Source organism: Saimiri boliviensis, chromosome 6, assembly GCF_048565385.1.
Source record: "Saimiri boliviensis isolate mSaiBol1 chromosome 6, mSaiBol1.pri, whole genome shotgun sequence".
NCBI lineage: Eukaryota > Metazoa > Chordata > Mammalia > Primates > Cebidae > Saimiri > Saimiri boliviensis.
Genome location: NC_133454.1, coordinates 92593499 through 92614146, shown reverse-complemented (window position 1 = coordinate 92614146; position 20648 = coordinate 92593499). Strand labels below are relative to the sequence as shown.

Below are 20648 nucleotides of genomic sequence, written 5' to 3'. Positions count from 1 at the left end.
CATTTACATTGCCACTGAGATGAAAAGATGTTTTGAGCAGCAGGTCATGTGACAATGTGGCATTTTCTTATTGAATATATCACAGCTCAGGATCTATTTATTAGTCTTGTTCTGGAAGTAAAAGTGCTCATGGCTAGGGATTCCCCCAAAACCTTTCCAAACATATACATACAATTTTATTATATCTAGGCACATAAAAGTCAAAATAGTAATAAGAGGAATCTTTGGTAAGCAAAAAATTAAAGCAAAGTCAGAATGGAGTAGATGCTATAAATCTTGATTTCTAAACTGACTAGTTCCTTCTGTTGATACTTTGTTTCTTTAAACAGATTCAATCAGATAGTAATTTCACATGGCTTAGAAAACTTTCACCCTCATCTCATTGTATTGATTTTACTAGTTAAACTCTCAGAGATCAACTATATTCCCTTTGCATCTAGAAACCTTTTTCCAGGTTCCACTGGAAGTCTTCCCCTCCAAAGGAGAAACTAGAACATCATGACAAATCCCAGAGATATATAACACAAATAACATAAGTCAAATATTTACTCTATCATTTTTGTCTTAAGACCAATAAATTTCTCCAACAAATATTCATACTGTGTTAAAACAAATCGAGTACATTTTTATTGTATTCTCTTTTTAGTACATTTAAAACAAATGTTGTACAATAAGAATGGAAAATAGACCTTGAACATACCCCATTACCCCACTCTAAAACCTCTTCTAAAATAAGTAAGCCAAGGTGACTGGATTACGTTACCAGTGTGAATATTTATAAAGATATAAAAACCTCTTCACTTGTCAATAGTAGATCTCAAAAGAATAACGAGGCACTTGGATTCCTCCTTAGTCACTATATTCTTAAATATGGAGAAGCAGAACTTTTATTTTTCTTCCTTATTATTTCAACAAAAATGTTCTTTTATTTATTTTAAATTTCATAATATGTTTTGCCTTATGTTTGCTGAGCTAAACTAAACAATTCAGATTAAAGGTCTTGTTTGAATCGCCTTTTATTTAATATGTAATCATGGTTTATTTTAGACCTTTTGTATATTAGATACAATGCTAACTCCAGGGATTTACAACAGAGCTCACAAGCTGGCAAAAGAGACAGACATACATAAACATAATGACTTCATAGAGGCTTTATAATGCAGTCAATAGTATCTTGGGTGGAGAGAAAAACTATTTTAAGACAAAGCAGGAATAGGGATATAGAAGAAGAAACATTCACTGGAGCCCAGGCTTGGATAAAAATGGAGATGGAAGAAAAGAAATAGGATTCTTGGCCTAAGGTTTACATATGTGCAAGTACAAATGAATGAAAGAAAGTAACATGCTGTATTACAACATTGTAAGACCAAATGTCACAAGAAGATCATAAAGATTCTCAGGTTCCGTGTTGCCTGCAGCTTTCACCATATAAAATGTCTTGCTTCAATGGTTGTAAAGTGCCTTGCTTATCTACCTCTAGAACCTAATTCTTCATTATTCCTAAAAGCTGTTTCTCCCAGTGAGCAGAAGTCTTCAGACTGAACTTCTCTCTTCTTTTTTCCCCCGCTAACTTGCTGTTTATTATAATTTTGACTCTACTCCCAGTCTGACTTTGTTCCTTTGAATAAGATAAATTTGTCTTTTCAGTCCTATATAAGAGAGTCAATTATAATACTCACTTTTTAAAAATCAGAATTAAATGGCAAAATCCATATAAAATAATTAGCTCGGTCTGGTGCATCTTTGATTTTACATAATGGCAGTGATTATTATTTACGGTTGGCTTTTAACTCAACTATGTGATGCAATCTTGTGGAAAGAATCTATTTTTATTCAGTCATTCAACAACTACTTAGAGTAATAATTTTGAGTATTTGTCAGCAAATTAAAAGTTTTGTAGTTCCTGCTTTTATTGAACTTAGATATTATCGCTATTTCACTGTGCTCAAATATGTTTTTATTCTGTTTCCTTTTTATTTTTTAAAGTTATTTATTATGCATACTTAGCAACTGCACAGTGAGTCATGGAAATTTGATTGCTCTTTTTAAGATGTCAAGAAAAAGAATGATGAACAAACAGGTTTTATTTGGAAGAGAAAATACAGAGCTATATTTCATTTGAATTCATTACCACAAATGCTAGGTAGCATGCATTTAGCTAAAAAATATGACCATGTAAAAGTTAAAAATCAAACATATATGTTTATTGTAATGGTGAAAATTGGGCAACATACTCCATGACTATCATTAACAAATAATGTAAACAAATATTGTATATTTAAGCAATTATATGTTATGAGGACTGAATAATATACACTTCATTATGTGGGTTCTTGGGTCAACTGCTTAAATTTGATTTCTGGCTAAGATGTAATAGTTGTGTGACACCAGGCAAACAGATGAACCTTTTAGTCTTTTTTTTTTTTTTTTTCATCTAGAATACATAGTGTCTTATTCATATGGTATGAATGAGGACAAAAATATGGAATCATGTGCTTGGCACAGCATTCTACAGTGTATCTACAGAATATTTCAAGTTTCTACAGAAATAGAAGGTAGCTTCCTTCTACGCTATACAAAGGAGACCACCAAGTGTTTTGTGTCATTCCAGGTTATATTAAGTTACAAGGACCCTTCACTCTATTGTTTAAATAAGTTCTGTAGAGCACAGAAGGGGCTATTTATTCATAAGATAATGCTCTGCCTAAACTCTTTTCACAATTTTTTGTAAGTTAAATATAATTTACATTTTCTGTATTCCTCTCATTATGCAATAATGTTAAGAACAAGTATTTGGCTCTATATTTTCATCCATATACTTTTCAGTGTATTTACTAGAATCTCCAATTTATCTATTTAAGATATAATAGCCTTTCCTGAGAATGGATTTTATGCAAAATTCTAATATTTTTATAAAGCAAATAATACATCTTTAAAAATACTAAAAACTTTGAGTCATCCTAAACCATTAAAAATAAACATGTGGTTGGAAAAAAAGATATGAAAAATCATGTTTTTAAAAAAATTCTTATGATCTGAAAACAAAAACAACATGTATATTTATTAAAATTATGGCAGTGTAAGACTAAGAATTATCTGGTATGAAGGGAATACTTTATAAATATTATTAATAACTTGAAAATAATAAAATGTTACATTAGTCTGCTCAAGCTGCTACACCAAAGTATTGAGCTAAACAAGAGAAATTTATTTCTCACAATTCTGGAAGCCATAAGGCCAAGATAGATTTCAGTAGGGTTTTGTTTCCATTGAGGGTTCTCTTCATGGTTTGCAGATGGGCTGCCTTCTTGTTGCATCCTCACATGACAGAGTGAGAATGCTATGGCATCTTTCCTTTTCTTCTAAGAGTGCCAGCCCTTATGACCCCTTTTACCTACAATTACTTTTTTATTGACCCTATGTCTAAATCCAGTCACTGGAGATTCACAACATATAAATATTGTGGAGACACAATGTAGTGATCCTCCCTGCCTTAGCATAAATAAAGATAGTAAGAAAGAGAACAGAATACAAATATGAAAAAAAGCACATTGCTCTAGATTTTTCCTCTTTCTTTTTATTCTCCTTAAATGAACCTGGAGTCAAATTTTATCACTGAAATGAGAAGCTAGGAAATCTTGATTCAAAATTTAAAATTAAAGAAGAACCCATCTTAACTTACAATCTTTTAGAAAAACTGATAAGTACAATTATCTTTAAAAACTGATGTTGTCAACTTGTATGCTATATGAATATGGAACTAAAAACAATAGAATCTGTATTAGTAAATCAAGGTTTGTTCTGAAATATGAAATATGAAATAAACATATACAATATTTAAATAATATATGGCTCACAGGAAAGCTATCTTAAATGTGGTAGGTGAAAACTATTGTAGAGAGAAAAAAACAATGTAGAATTATAAACTTAGGAAGCTGGTGCTGGAAGAACATTGGAGATACTCTACTTCAGAGACTTTGGTGGGTGAAGAAATGATGTCTAACAACTATGTTATTTACTATATGACAGGCATTATTATAAGCTTGATAATTATAGTAGTAACCTTAATTAATGAGGTAGGTACTATAATTATGATGATTTCTAAGATGATAAAAATGTGATACAAATTGTTAAAGTAAATTGACTAAGGTCAAACATCAATCAGAATTTTAACCTAGTCTTTTTATTTTAGGCATTTTTTATTTAACCATTCAGGAGTCTGAAGTTACTAAGTGACCCACTGAAATCCAAAAAGTGACTTCAGTAACATATGGGAAAACATAAAAAATATATAACTGTATTCTATATAAAATAGTATATAGAATAAATGTTTTAATATAATAAATACTATATATTACTTATATAAAATACAATTTTAAATGATTTTTAACTTAATAGCTTATTTTTTCCTTTAAAATTATTGAATTTGGCTGTTGATGAGATAAATGCCTGGAAAATCCATAACTGGGATCAGTAAAACAAGTTAATGTCCTAAATTTTGCTAGCTTAGTGTAAGATGTGAAAACAGACATAGAAACCAGTGAGTAAATATATATTGTAAAAGTTCATTCAGTGGAACTTTTTGTTAAACTGCATCATAAAAATGATGGTCAAAAATGTCTCTCTAGTTTTTGGTGTTGCCACTTATTGTAAAAGTAGACCTTGAGAAAGAACCAAATTCTATAGTTGTATTTTTATAGTTTCCAAGAGTTTTCACAAGAAAAATATATGCCTTCTGATCCCTAAAACAAATAATATTAGAAATAAGCATAAAAATTAAAGACAAACTTTCCTATCATTGATGAAATGATTTTTTGCTTATTCTCCATATACATTTCTATTCTATATAAATATAGATTTATATTACAGATCAATTGTTTCTATTTTATAATATAAATATATAAATTTAGGCTACAATATATAATATATAACTAGACACATAATTTATTTGTCTGAGTACATTTAGGACAGGTTCATTTATCAATTTTCACAGAATTTCATTACGGGTAAGATATTTTTAATTATTTATTAAGTTAGCCATTAATACATTCAGTTATAACATTTTAATTTTGAGTTTATAATAAAAATTGAATTAAAGTAATTCTCCTAAAATATCTAATAAATATAAAGTATTTGTTCTGAAGGAAGTCACATTTTTATGAATGTATCATTCCATTATGATTATGAGAATAGCAATTGATACCTTGTACATAAGGATATTAACAATTACAACAAATCATAGTTCCTTTTCTCAAATAACTTTAAACTATGAATTCACATTAATGCTAATACTTATTTTACTGCTTATCCAGTCAAAATTATATTTGATTGTTTGCAGAATTGTGCATACATATTTGGTGTCATAAGGTGGCTATGTGCTAAGCACTATTTATTGAAAAACAGTATATCAGAATTCTAGTTCATTTTTCATTATTAATTTGATTTGTAATGATAGATAAATTGCTTTGCCTTTGAGAGCTTTGATTTCCCCAGTTTTTAGGGTTTATTTATTTTTCATTTTTATGGGTACATAGTATATATTTGGGATACGTGAGATTTTTTGATACAGGCATACAATGCGTAAGAATGACATCAGAGAAAATGGGTTACCCATCATCTCAAGCATTCATCATTTCTTTGTGTTACAAACATTCTAATTGTACTTCTCGTTTGTTACATGTTATGCTTCTTAATAGGAACAATATTGCCCACAAGGGAATTTTTTTATTCAAAGGCAAAACAAATATTGTTCTTTTTATGTATATAGATGTACATACAGTATATAAACTAATATACTGTGTTTCTTTAGTGTTAAAATTTAATAGGTGAAGAGTTATAAAATAATGTCTAAAATAACTCCTTGGAGAAAGATAAATTAAGTTAAAGGTTAAAAAACTGTTCTAGACGATTCCTAAGATCTCCTCTGCCTCATTTTGTTTGTGAGTCTCTGAAACGGTGCCACTAAAGAATTTCATAGCTTCCCAAGAGTTTTATATAATTATTTATTCCTGTTTTTCAGGACCAGATTTCTGTGTAGGAAGAGGTAAATACCTACTTTTGCGAAAACACTTTTTGAGACTCTTGCATGAATATCTTTGACTTGGAGTGATAAAAACTTTGCAACTCCATGTCCAGTGTTACGTCCCTTTAACTTTTTAGGCTTTTAGTCTGCCTATATCTAAATTCAAGCAAGAGAAGTTGCTGACATCTTAAAGGGATTAAAAACAAAATGAAGTCAAGAGGTGATTATCATAGAGGACAGGAAAGAAGGTGGTGAACACAAACAACCACAACAAATAGGATAGGATTTACTGTTATAAATGTGGCTCTTCTACAGATCTTGAGGTTGTTGCCATCTTGGGCTATATCCTGATACAGTTATCTTTCCCAAGAGATCTACAAGAATAATTTTAAATTGTAGGCATGGGGGGGAAGTGTATCATGTCTCAATGTCTCAATGCCATATTATGTATCTCATCACTGTGCTAACATGATTCTTAAGCAAAGCCCAGAACTGAAAAAGAGTAAGACAGTAAGTGGGTAGGAGAGAAAGTTCACTTATTCTCTTTCCTAGTCTAGACTAGTGGCCGCTGAAGGGCAAAATGACAAGAAAATCTTATACTTTTCATTTGTAAGCACTTTTAATTTAAAAAAATAAAGAATACATTTAAGTTTAGTGCCTATGGCATGATTAAAATACATTATCGGGAGTTCCAAATATTAATTTCCTTGTTTGCCTTTTCTGTTTTGTTCTATGGTTTGAAGATGTAGAATGAATAGTCTTTTCTCCAACCTTCTGCACTTTCATGCAGAGAAGAGATCTTTCATGTATAACTTCTATTTCATAGAAAGTATATTTGTTGGTAATTTTTTATTTATTGGCACTGTGTAATTCCTTTATTTTCTGCATATTAGTGTTTTATCAACACTGCAACCATAAAAAGCACAGTTCCAAACGTCGTACTTTTTAGTTTGGGGAGATCACAGTCTACAGACTTGTTAACTTATATTAAAGAAGATTAATCTCATTCAAAAGTTACTGCAGTTTGTATATTCACATAAATACAGACATTGACACAATTTAACAACTTCAGGATCTTATTTTTTCAATTCCTAGACTACAACTTTTTCTGCAGTCTCTAATTACCTGTTCTATAGTCACCAATGGTTATTGCTCAATTTAACTACAAAAATTATAAACCTTTTATATCCTTAAAGAAAATGTAAGCGAAAGTGACAATTTCATACCAAAGTTTAGGGTTTTCCAGATTTCAAATATTTTCTTTCTCCTCTCCCCTTTCCAGTCAAACATTTCAAATAAACTAAAAAATAGCACATCTCACATGCAACAGTCAATAAGCAATCACTTGATGTATAAAATTGTAACTATGCCCCCAGTTATTTTAAGACACAAAAAAATGGCTGCCTACCAGTCTGTCTTCACAAGTTAGAAATACTACATTTAAGATTTAGCATGAAGGTTTCAAATTTCCTCCAGTTATGGCTTGTATACCTTTGTGCTTGTTTTGTTTCAGGATGTTACTATAGCATTGATATTTGATAACCCATATTTATGTACCTTAAAATACAATAGTTTAAAGCCTAAGAATTAAATTTATGGTTTTGAGTTGGTAATTTAAAGGTAAAGTTGTCCTTAAAAATATAGTTGAGAAACATTTCCAATAAGAGTCACCTTGCCTCATATGTATTTAATACAGTAACTATTCCATTAGGGAACAAGGTTGTGCTAAATTGAAACTATCCATGTAATTCTTAGGAAGATGCTTTCTCCCATGAGCCATGGATTAAGATTGAATTTAGGAATCATCACCTGCTTTAACAGTCTTAACACTGAATGTGAGTGATGGATAATACTGTGTAGACAGAGCATGTGAAAACCCTGTGTAGGGTTTGCATAGAATTCCGCGGTGAGACCTAATAATCCCATTGTTTTCACAATTTGATTTTAACTTGAATTGAAAACGATTTGAATAGATATCTATTTTCACATTATTGCATGACGATATTGTGCAGTGATTTATTTTTTTAGTATATACATTAAGTACAAAATAATATAAATTCACTTTAAATAGCCAGACAATATGAATAGCTTTGTGTGAATTCTGTAGCAGAGAATTCTGTGTCCCGACGTATTGGTTAAAGGATGGTTTTCCAGATTTTTTCACTATGTACACACCCATGCAACACACCTCATACTTTTTAATTATCTCATACTACAAAATGCACTGTTGAATATTCTTTGTAGCTAAGTACAAGCCAGGTTACCTAAATACATTTTAACAATGAATAGCTTGATTCCTACCTTACTCCTCTGTATGTTTTAGACAGGCATTCATCAGAACTCCAATATACTTCTTCCTAGGACAAAACAAAACTTTCATATAGATACATACATAGATAGATAGACAGATACAGACATGTGTGTGTGTTTGTGTTTATGTATGCATGCGTGTGTGTCTATATACATATTACAAAGTCCTATATACTTTTCATAGAAAATACAAATAAACAATTTCAAGGTTTATTACATTTTCTGTATTCCCATAATGAAACAGTTTTACCAGACAGGTAAGTTGTTACTAAATCACCTTGAGAGGAGAAAATTGAGATAGGGTAGAAAATGTTAACAAAATTTGCATCACTGCTAAATGTTATAGCAAAGACTAGAACATTGGTCTTCAAATAAAAATTTAGAATTTAGATGAATTTTAAACCATTGAAATGCATTTAGTTATCTCAACTGAGGACAATGGTGCCATTAGTGGTGGGCATGTGAATATTTGGGGGCAATTGCACAGCTGATAACTGTCAACACTTTTTATACTTTTGCCATCATTCAGTTCTCATGCTGCTGGAAATCTCAATGCTTTGTGTCTCTACATACCAAATCCATTCCTGCAAATATCTCACTTAACTCACTTAAAGGAAGGAAACTTCCGTCTAGTATATTATCAAGAAATATGGAGAAGATGAAGTGGAAAAGCATGAGCTATTTACCTCTTCTGCTGTCTAAGCAGCAGGGATATTTTCAAAGTATTAATGAGGTCTAAACTCTGGTTTTGTTATTGTTTGCCTCCTGTTAATATTAGCTATCATTTTTACCATATTTGAAATTGGGAATTGCTTGATGAAATACCTATTAATTCTGGTTAAAGTGCTTCTGTGACTAGTTTACTGGCTGTGTTATGTTTTGTGCATGGTCTACTGCCAAAATCAATATTCAGAAAGGTCAAGATGCTGGCTGTTTTTGTGTCAGGCAATGCTGAAAGCTGATACAGGACTGGAAATGTAGTCCATCATGTATCTCTAGTATTAGAAGTCTCAATGATGTTATTGAATTTAGTTAACATAATTGGTTCAATTATAAACAAACAAACAAAAACAAATGTTAAATATTAGTCTTAAATTGGCTAAAACTTCACAGCAATATCACATTTACTATGATTAATTAGTTGAATAGGGCAATATTTTGAAAAGAATGCAATTTTTCACTTTGTCTCAGAACTTTTTTCTTCATGATGAATTTCAATTGTTATAAAAAGTTGAGGTGTTAAGACAACAGCGCAGGGTATGTGCTAAGTAGTGCAGTTTCAAGAGTGAAAGCAGATGTAAAATCCAACTGAGTTACATCTACACCCTGGATAAAAGTGACTGTGGACTGCAATGTTACGGTTATTGTGGAATGATAGTGGCATCTGTATGAACATACTATGCAAACAATAGCTTTTCACCTTTGTGCCTTTTTATCTGCTATGCTTTCTCCAGATAATACTCTATTCCACCTTACCTTCAAACACTCTTTCCTCTAGCAAAATCCTACTTAACTCAGAAATCTAGCTTAAATAACATTTCCTTAGAAATACCTTTGCCTTCTTTGTATTTGAATAGTTTTCAAGCATCACTACTATAATTCTTAGCACACTGCTTCATCCAAAGATTTATAGATATCTGTCTTCCCCAGAAAACTAAATGTTCTTTGAGATTTCTTTTGATGCCTAGCACAGTGCTGAAACAGATCAGGTGTTCAATAGACAATTTGACACAAAAGAGCAATGTTGCTCATATGGATTCTCCAAATACTCTATTCAACCACATGGAAATTAAATCACACTGATATTATTCCAAATGTGTAAAGGATTAATACAGCCATAATTAATTATCCCACTCTGTCCAGGAAGTTAGCCTATAGGTGCTGATTAGGTTGTACAGAAATTTTTAAATGTCCAAGAGTAGATGAAAGTGAGTAAAAGAAGGTATTGGTAGTTAAATCAATGAGAAAGTGTTGGATTCTAAGTGAGATGGCTCTTAAGAGAGTTATTTTCAAAGTTGGGTCAACCGAGTACATCATGTTTTAAAATTATTAATGAGCAAAACAGGTACACCATATTTTGAACTGTTCTTGGTGTTCTGTATAACTTGGGATTGTATTATAAGGACATAGGAAACATTAAAGCAGTTATAATACATACAGTTGTAAAATTGTGTTTTAAGAATCATAGATCAGGTTATAACCTGGGCATATGTATCCAAACATTAAAGCCAACATAAAAGTATTATGCCTGTAACATTTGGTGCAAGTGAGGACAAAACAAGTCAAATATTTCATGATGTTTTTAGTTATTTGCTGACTTTTTTTTTTCATTTTACTATTTCTTTTATTTCATTATCTAAAACCATCACTCTAGGTAATATGTTAATAATTATTGTGAGTTCAAACAATTTCTTCATTTTTTAAATAAGAACAATTTTTAAAATATCAATTCTTAATAATACTGTTAACATCTGTTTCCAAATATAAAAATATATTTTTGTTTACTCTAAGATGAATTCTTAAAAGCCAAACACATAATTATTTGAAGAATCAAATAATTATGATGATAGTTTTTCGCATATATTTTAGCTTCTTAATGGTTCAACATTTATAATTATAATTGAACTTTAAGTAGAATAACATTCAAATATTCATAATTTTGGTTTTTGTTTCAATTTTAATTGACAAATTGAAATTATATTTTTACTTATTGTGCACAAAATGATGTTTTAAAATATGTATACACTGTGAAACAGCTCATTTGAGTAATTAACATACATATTACCTCATCCTCATATACTTATCATTTTGGGTAAAAACACTTAAAATCTATTCTCTTAGAGATTTTCAAAACATACTATAATTTATTATAGTCACTGTTGTAAAATATATCTCTTGCAATTATTCCTCCTAACGAAGCAAAATTTTGTCTCCTTTAACAAACATTTCCCCAACTCTCCACCCACCTCCAACCCCTAGTAACCACTAGTCTACTCTACTTCTTTGAGTTAAAATTTTTTAGATTCCACATGTCAGTGAGATCATGTGGTATTTGCCTTTCTGTGCCTTACTCATTTCACTTAGCATAATGTCGTCCAGTTTCATTCAGGTTTTTGTAAATAACAGAATTTATTCTTTTTTAAGGATGACTAGTATACTGTGTATATGCACCACACTTTACCCATTCATCCACTGATGGACACTTAAGTTGATTCCATATCGTGGCTAAGGTGAATAATGCTTAATTGAACATGAGAATGCCGATTTCTCTTTGACACTGATTTCAGTGTTTAGTTAGTTGATTTTCACACACTAAAGTATAGATAATATAGCCTTTTCTAATTATCTCAATTATTATTTTATTTGTTATCATTCTGTATGCTTCTCAATATATGCTACTAATTGCATGGTCTTTAAAGTCAATAAATCCAGCATTTGGTAACTAAAAATAGAATAGTATTCTAACACGTATCTATTAAAATTTTAGATGTTATATGTGCCCTGCTACTTAAAAAAACCTAATGTTGCAATTATATTTTCTCTATACCATTCAGTTCACAAAACGTGTTTTATTTACTATACATAACATAAATATTTAGGACTATTACAAGTAATAAAGTGAACCTTCCCTTTCAGAAAGTAAGTAGTTACTTATGTAAGCAGTTACTTATGTGTCTGAAATTAATTTTTTTTCTAAAATGACAAGTATATTTGGTCTATATACTCAGTACATCCAGAAATAGAATTATCTGAAGTTCATAATGTGTATTCATTTCTGTGAAGCTGGTGGTGTGTATTTCCTAAGGTCCTCTTTAACAACTGTTGAAAAATTGTTACATCTTTTATCAGCAGCAGAACATCAAGACATTAGCTTAAGGGTCATTGTTCATTTCAATAATACTGAGTACTGAACTGGTTCTTGTTCATCTTATTGTCAACTTGAATTTAACTCACTAAAGTCAGCCTCTGCCACTTATTGGTTGATTTTAACGACACTGTATAGATACTGAAGAGAAAAATTATAGAGAAATCATTATCTCACTCATAGCTGTAGTGACAGACTGAAGAACTGAGTCACACTATCAATTCTATTCTAATAAATCATGCATAATTGTCCTTTCTTTATATTTGAAATATTTACTTATTAAAACTCAGAAACAGAAAGGAATTTACACATCATACCTTCCATATTTCTATTTACTTCTGACATTGTTACAACTTTTTTTGTTGTTGTATGTTCTCAGCCTCTCTTTGGATAACTCCAGGAAAATCTTGGAGTTGAATATTCAACTTGAATAAAATTATTTTATCTACTGAGTCGGAAGGTCTTGTCTGTGCCCTTACTTTGGTCATATCAGACTCAGAAACATGTGACGGTATCTTGTATACATTCTCAATAACCTTTTTTTCAAATTTATCGCTTATTATATACATTAAGATTGTAGGCCCCAGTGATAGAGTACTTTAGTTTTAATTCCAGTTTTAACATTTACTAGCTGTAATTATGTTCATATATGAAGAGAAAATATTTGACAATATTCAACATTGATGATAGAAAGTATCAACATAGAAATATAATAAAATAGAACTTTTGCAATTTTATAAATGACATTTTCAAAAAAATTGTAGCTCATGAAAGACAATTTTTACCTGTAAGTCCAGATACAAGACAAGAATATTTACTCTAATGACTTCTATTTAACATTGTTGGATTATAGATTTAAATGTAGAACCAAACTATACAAATTCTAGAAAATAAAATTGGAGAATATCTTTACAAATCATAATTGAGCAAAGATTTCACAGAGGAAAAAAAGAAAACACAAAGAAAAGCAATTTAAATATATATATATATATATATATATATATATATATGATAATATATTTGAACTTTTGAAAAAGTAAACATTTGTTCACTAAGAGGTACCACTAAGAAAATAAATAGCCAACCACATAATGGGAGAGAAGAAATATTTATAAACATACAATAAAAAAAGACTTACATGCTTTCTATAATAAAATGATAAACAATACAATAAAAAGGAGAATCAAATTTGAACTGACATTTCAGAAAGAAAGATGACTAAACGTCCAATAAGCCTATGATTTTATTTTCAATATCATTAGTTATCAGAGGAGTGCAAAGTAAAATCACATCTACTTGAATGGTTAAAATAAAAAATATTGATGACACCAAATATTGGAGATAATGCAGAGTAGGTGTTTCAAATGTAACCCAGGAGAAAAATCTGTTTGTGGAGTGTTTTCTTAATACAAAGAAAATTTTATTAGAACACAACAATGCTCATTCATTTATGTATTGTCTGTAGATGCTTTCACACTACAATGGCAGAATTAGGTAGTTGCTATGGAGCCTGTATAACTCACAAAGACAAAAATAATTAGCTAATCCCTTACAGAAAGAATTTATTGATCCCCTAATGCAATATTATCAGAACTCTTCATAGATGGTTGATTGGCAGGCAAAATATATTTTTTAAAACTTTGGAAAAAACATTTTATAATTTATTTAAGAAGCTATATCTACTCTAAGACTCAGCAATGCCCTTTTTCTGGCTCTTTATTCAAGAAAGATGAAACTACCTATATATATTAAACCTTGAATAACAATGTTCATGGGTATTTTATTCATAATAGACAAAAACTACAAACAAGCCATGTGTCTGTCCATCAATAGGAGGTTGAATAAAGAATTGCAGTATATTCATACAATGAAATACTCCTCAGCAAAGAAAAAGAACAAACTGTTAAAATACATGGCAATCTCAAAAACTTACATGGAAGAAGGCATACACAAAAATGTATTCACATTTATACAAATTCCAGAAGAAAACAAATTAAGATATGGTGATAAAATTTACATCACTGGTTGTTTTGATGTGGGTATAGATTACCTTGCAAGGGGCACAAGGTAACTCTCTGGGAAGATGAAAATATTCTCTGGTAAATGATACAGATTACACAAGCTTTAGCATTTGTAAAAACTGAGTTGTATACTTAAAACCTAATCTTTCACCTTATATTTTATACCTAAAAAATCAATTAGTCATGTGGCTATTCTAGCTGGATTGGGAATGATGTATTTTAGCTGGATATCTGAATGCCTATTTTAAATTCTATTACTATAATAAAATAAGAAGAGAGAAAATGAATGTAGAAGGACAAATAATAGTGTGTGCAACAATAATGATTATCTGTCAGAAGGAGTCTAGATGCTTATGCAATAGAGGAACACCTAGGAAATTCAAGTTATTAGTAATTTTCTAGTTTTGGGGTTAAGCTATGAGTTTGTGGAAATTTGGTAGAATATAAACTGACAATAAAATAAAATAGAATTGTAATGTACAAAAGGGCTGAAAAGACTACAAATTAAACAAAGGTGAAGAGGATAAACATCATGTAAAAATAAATGTATCTATAGCATGTTGAAATTTTTAAATTAATCCAAAGCTTTTAAAATGCTAGTTAAAATGTAGTAGTATACTATTTCTTATCTTTCATATTTTCACAATTAAGACATTGATAATGCCTAGTAGTAAGAGCCATGGAAAAAACAGGTATAAACTAACACCTTCTGTAAAAAAAAAAAAAAAAAAAGAGAAGTTCTACATCCTATAGGAGCCTAAGGGAATGAGATGAATCTGTCTGTGGGCTATAGGAAATCATAAATCACTTCTGATACTCTTGGGTTGTACTTCTCTTTGATTATTTCTAAACGTTTGGTTCATTCTCCTCACAATTTACCATCTGCTCTCAGCTATCATTATGGGTAATTAAAGCAAGATCCTGTGACCACAGTCTGGACAAAGCAATAAAGAGGAGAACAGTGGCAGCATGAGGGAAGATGTATGTCCAGGAACTTTGAAGGAAATTGCACTGCAAAGAGCCAAGGCCTGTGGAGAGAGTAGGCAGTAGCCATTTGGAGCAGTGGGCCACATATCCAGGACAAGTTTGTGACAGATGGGAATATCTTCGTTTTAGTCCAAGATATACTTAGCAGGTGGTTATGGAAACAAATAAGCAAACAGAAAACCAAGACTCCCCACAGTAAAGCAGGATGAAATAATTGAGTGATTTTATTTGATATGTTAAAATAAGTATTGCCTTTTTTGATGGAGTTTAAGACATTTAGGTTCACATTATTAAAGGAATTATTCATTTTACAATAATTCATTTAAAAATTATGATTCAATTGCAAAAAAAAAAAAGATGTTCAGCAACTAAAACACAAACAAAAGAACTGATAGACCTTAAGCCAAAAAGATTATAAAAGAAAAATTCTTCAATACAACAAGAAGATCTAACTATGCTAAGTATATATGCACCCACCACAGGAACACCCAGATTTACAAAGCAAGTTCTTAGAAAACTATGAAGAGACTTAGATTCCCATACAATAATAGTGAGAGATTTCCACATCCCACTGACAGTATTAGATCATCGAGGCAGAAAGTTAACAAAGATATTCGGGACCTGAACTGAACATTTGATCAAATAAACCTGATAGACATCTACAGAAGTATCCATGACAAAACAACAGAATATACACTCTTCTCATTGCCACTTAGCACATTCTCTAAAATTGACCATGCAATCAGATGCATAACAATCCTCAGCAAATTCACCACTTCTATTTAACATAGCATTAGAAGCCCTGGGCAGAGGAATCAGGCAGGATAAGGAAATAAAAAGTCGATCATATAAAAAGAGAGGAGGTCCAACTATGTCTATTTGCAAATTAGATGATTCTATATCAAGAAAACCTGATAGTCAGTGCCCAAAAGCTCCTAGAGCTGATAACAACTTCATCAAAATCTCAGGCTAAAAAATCAACATACAAAAGTCAGTAGCATTCTTATACATCATCGACATCCAAGCCCAGAACCAAATCAGGAAAGCAATCTCATTCACAATTGCTACAAAAATAATAGAATACCTAGGAATACAGCTAACCAGGAGGTGTAAGGTCTCTACAAAGAGAATTACAAAACACTGCTTTAAAAAAACAGGAGATGACATCAAAAAGTGGAAAAACATTCCATGCTTTTAAATAGGAAGAATTAACATTGTTAAAATGGCCATACTGCCTTTCAAAAATTACAAATTTAATGCTATTATGATTAAACTACAAATGTCTATCTTCACAGAACTAGTGAAAACTATTTTAAAATTCACATGGAACCAAAAAGGAACCCAAGTATCCAAGGCAATCCTAAGCAAAAAGAACAAAACTGGAGGCATCACGTCACCCAACTTCAAACTATACTATAAAGCTACAGTATCTCAAACAGCATCATACTGGTACAAAATCAGACACATAGATCAGTGGAACAGAATAGAGCCCAGAAATAAGGCCACATGCCTACAGCCATCTGACCTTCAACAAAGATGACAAAAACAAGCAATGGGAAAGGACTCCCTATTCAATAAATGGTACTGGGATGACTAGCTCGGCATAGGCAGAAGATTGAAACTGGAAGTCTTTCTTATACCATATACAAATATTAACTCAAAGTAGATTAAAGACTTAAATGTAAAAGCCTTGGAAAATGACCTAAGAACTACCTTCTTAATATAGAAACTGGCAAAGATTCCATGACAAAGCAATTGCAACAAAAGCAAAGGTTGACAAATGGGATCTCATTAAATGAAAGAGCATCTGCACAGCAAGAAAAAGTAGAGTGAAGAGAACATTTGCAGAATGGTGGAAAATGTTTGCAAACTACATGTCTGACAAAGGTCTAATATCCAGCATCTATAAGAAACTTAAATTTACAGGAAAAATACAAACAACCCCATTAAAATGTGGGCAAAGGACATGAACAGATACTTTTAAAAGAAGACAGACATGCAGCCAACAAGCATATGAAAATATGCTCAGTATCAGTATCATTAGAGATAGGCAAATTAAAACCACAATGAGGTACCATCTCACACCAGTCCGAGTGGGTATTATTAAAAGTAAAAAAATACCAGATGCTGCCAAGGTTGCAGAGAAAATAGATTTATATACTACTAGTAGGACCGTATATTAGTTAAACCACTGTGGAAAGCAGTGCAGCAATTCCTCAAAGAACTAAAAACAGAACTACCATTTAACTCAGAAATCCATTACCAGCCATATATCCAAAAGAGTAGAAATTGTTCTGCCATAAAGACACATGTATGTTCATCACAGCAGTATGCACAATAGCAAAAACATCAACAGCAGACTGTATAAAGAAAATGTGGTCAATGTACAAAAATGAAGCCCTAAAAAATAATGAGATCATGTCCTTAACAGGAACATGGATGGAGCTAGAGGCCATTATCTTTAGCAAAATAACACAGAAACAAAAAAACCAAATACTGCATGTTCTCACTTATAAGTGGTAGCTAAATAATGAAAACACATGGACACAAAATGGAAACACATGGCCACAGACACTGGGGCCTACTTGAGGATGGAGGGTGGGAAGACAAAGAGGATCAGAAAAAAAAAAAAACTATTAAATACTATGTTTAGTATATGGATGACAAAACAATCTGTTCACCAAATCCTTGTGACATGAGTTTACATATATAACAAACCAGCATGTGCACCCCTGAATTGTAAATGAAAGTTTTAAAATAACAAAATTGACTATATACTTCTAAATTAATTTTCTACTTTGTGAGAAGAGAAATGGCAAAAATGCACCTATTAAATACTATGAAATGGGAAAGGATCTTCAATGAATAAGGGATAATGATATTATAATTTCCATCTGAGCCCATTTATTTATTTCACTGCTGTCATGGGTTTGTGGGCTCAGAGTTATAATTAAAATGTTCTGCATTTGTTCCAGAAGAGGGGTGAGAGTGTATTGACCACTGTATGCTTATTTGAAACTGCTTGGATGCATAGAACTCTGATACCGATATTGTGGCACATCCTGAGAGTACGTTTTCGCCTGAATTATACTTGAATGTTTTTCTTGCCTGGACTTTTCTGACAAATTAAAGGCTTAGATTGGCTCCTCTATCAGCAGTTGTTGTGAGCTTTTTGAACATAATTTACTAGTATTTTCTTATATATTTAGCAGGAAGACTATCATGAAAACTGATCTTTGGTTGCTCATTCATCAAATAGTTATTAAGAGTTTATTTTGGAATATATTTAAAAATGAATCATTTTAAAAAAATTTCTTGAGATGCAGCATTGGCATTTAGATTATTTTATAGAGCAGCAATGGTGAACAGATTTCTGGCAAGCCTCCATTCCTTGCCCTTACATCCAGAGCAGAAATCTCTAATACAGACAGACAATTTCTACCTTATTGATGTACTGCCATGGGCTGTCACTAGCTAACCATCTAACCAAGTTAGTGGAAAGAACAAAGACAATTTCCATGCTCTTATTGCACCTTATTTTTGTGCCATGGCTGGAAAGAATATCAGAGATAGTGGCTTCTTGATTTTCATTTTTTTGGTTGGGTTTTTTGTTTGTTTGTTTTGTGATAGGGTTTCTAAAATGTTCCAAAAGCCAGAAAACAATACCAGTCCAAAAAGTTTTCTAAGATGACTTTTGGACTATAATTTGGGCCATCACAGCATGGACAGAACTGACACTCACCACTTTTTAGGATTTTTTCACTAATAGTAGAAGGTGATATTTGTGTGATTCTGTATAAATATACATACACACATAAATCTGTACACATACAGACACACATGTGTATATCTGTATTACAATTTTCAAAGCTCCTTTAACCTATTATTACAGTTCAACCTCACTTCATTAACGACTTTGTTCACATATCCCTTCCTCAGAGGGCCATTTCCTGATCACTTTATGTGAAATAGTACTGTTCATTCATTTATCATGTTTTATTTTTCTTTATGAATTCATTTATTTTACTGTCTTTTCTACTAAAATATATTCTCCATGACAGTGGGCATTTTTCTCTGTCTTTTTCACCATTATGTCCCTAGGACTGTATCAGACAAAGATTCAATGCTCAGTGAATATTTATTACATACAAATATTATGGGTAACATGACTTATGATTTTGTTTTATATGGTTTCTTTCTAATTTGTTCTTAATGTCTCCTTGTCAAGAATGGCCACAAGCCAAGGTAACCACTCTGTAGGAGGGCCCTGATTGGTGGAAATTTAGGTTCCAATGAGACACAATGAGGAGTTAAAACAAAAATGCATAAAATAGCATATGTTTGTTACTTACAAATCCCAGAGAGGATAGGGGTGCCAGTCGAGGGCTGACAGGAAATCTGCAGGAGGCTGAGAGCTCAACCAGTGGATGGAAAGCATGAGAGAGAAAGGACCTGTACAACTATGTCTTTATTAAGGCACATGGCATTGGCCCTTAAGTTTTCCCAAGGGGGTTGAGGATTGGTTTGTTTTTAAAAAAGTGCAGAAGTGGATACTTCTTTACATGACTCTGGTGTTAACCATTAGGTTTTCCCATGGTCAACAGCTGTGAGATCTGTTGGGCTTTGCGTCTGTGGGTTAAGGAACAAGTGGATTAAATGGCAATCAATTACCTCACATTGGTAGGGGAAGTTTCAACTAGGCCAAAGATGATAGGGTACGGCTGAGTTTCAGACAACTCATGTCAGGCCTAAAAATGAATGTTGAGGCAGCAAATATATTAAAGAAATTTATGAGAATGGGATAACCCATATTTTGTTGATGGTAAAGCAAATTAAAACTTGACTGGATTGAAGTACACAATAAGGAAGGAAATTTGTCTGTTTGCCTTTGCTCCTTCTCTCTTGGCACCTCCCGAGCTTAATATTGTTTTGTACTTGGTTGTCTTACTCATGCAAATAGTGTTAGGAAATCAAGCCAGATACTTCATATTTATAAATACTGTTAAATATACCAAATGGAGAAAAGATTGAGTGGTATTACCTTGAGAAAGAGACTATCATTTGTATGGTCAGTTAGAAAATGAGGGTATACAGAAAAACAATCTCAGTTAGAAAATGAGGGCATAGAAAAACAATCTATGGGCATAGCCTTGATTCACTGACCTTAAAATAAATAAATAAATAAATAAATAAATAAATAAAACTTGCAAACTCAGGATTAAACTAAAGCAGATAATTCTGAGACTTTTCTTAATGTTTCTCTGCTTAGCACCTGTCATACTTCAAAATCATTTGAGCTTAGGGTTTAATTGCATAGCACCTGTCATCATCACAATCCATTTAACTGTCATTATAATTAATTTTCCCTTAATAAGGATACACAGAAATAGTTTTCTAACTTTCTACTACCTTATTCTGTCTCTCCAAGTTTGTCACACCTTTT

The 20648-nt window shown here is 31.5% G+C and overlaps 1 pseudogene; it reads right to left on the bottom strand.

Annotated features, from left to right (window-relative positions):
* LOC101033307 (elongation factor 1-alpha 1 pseudogene) overlaps window positions 1-20648 on the bottom strand; it is a 303417-nt pseudogene that overhangs the window by 182915 nt on the left and 99854 nt on the right.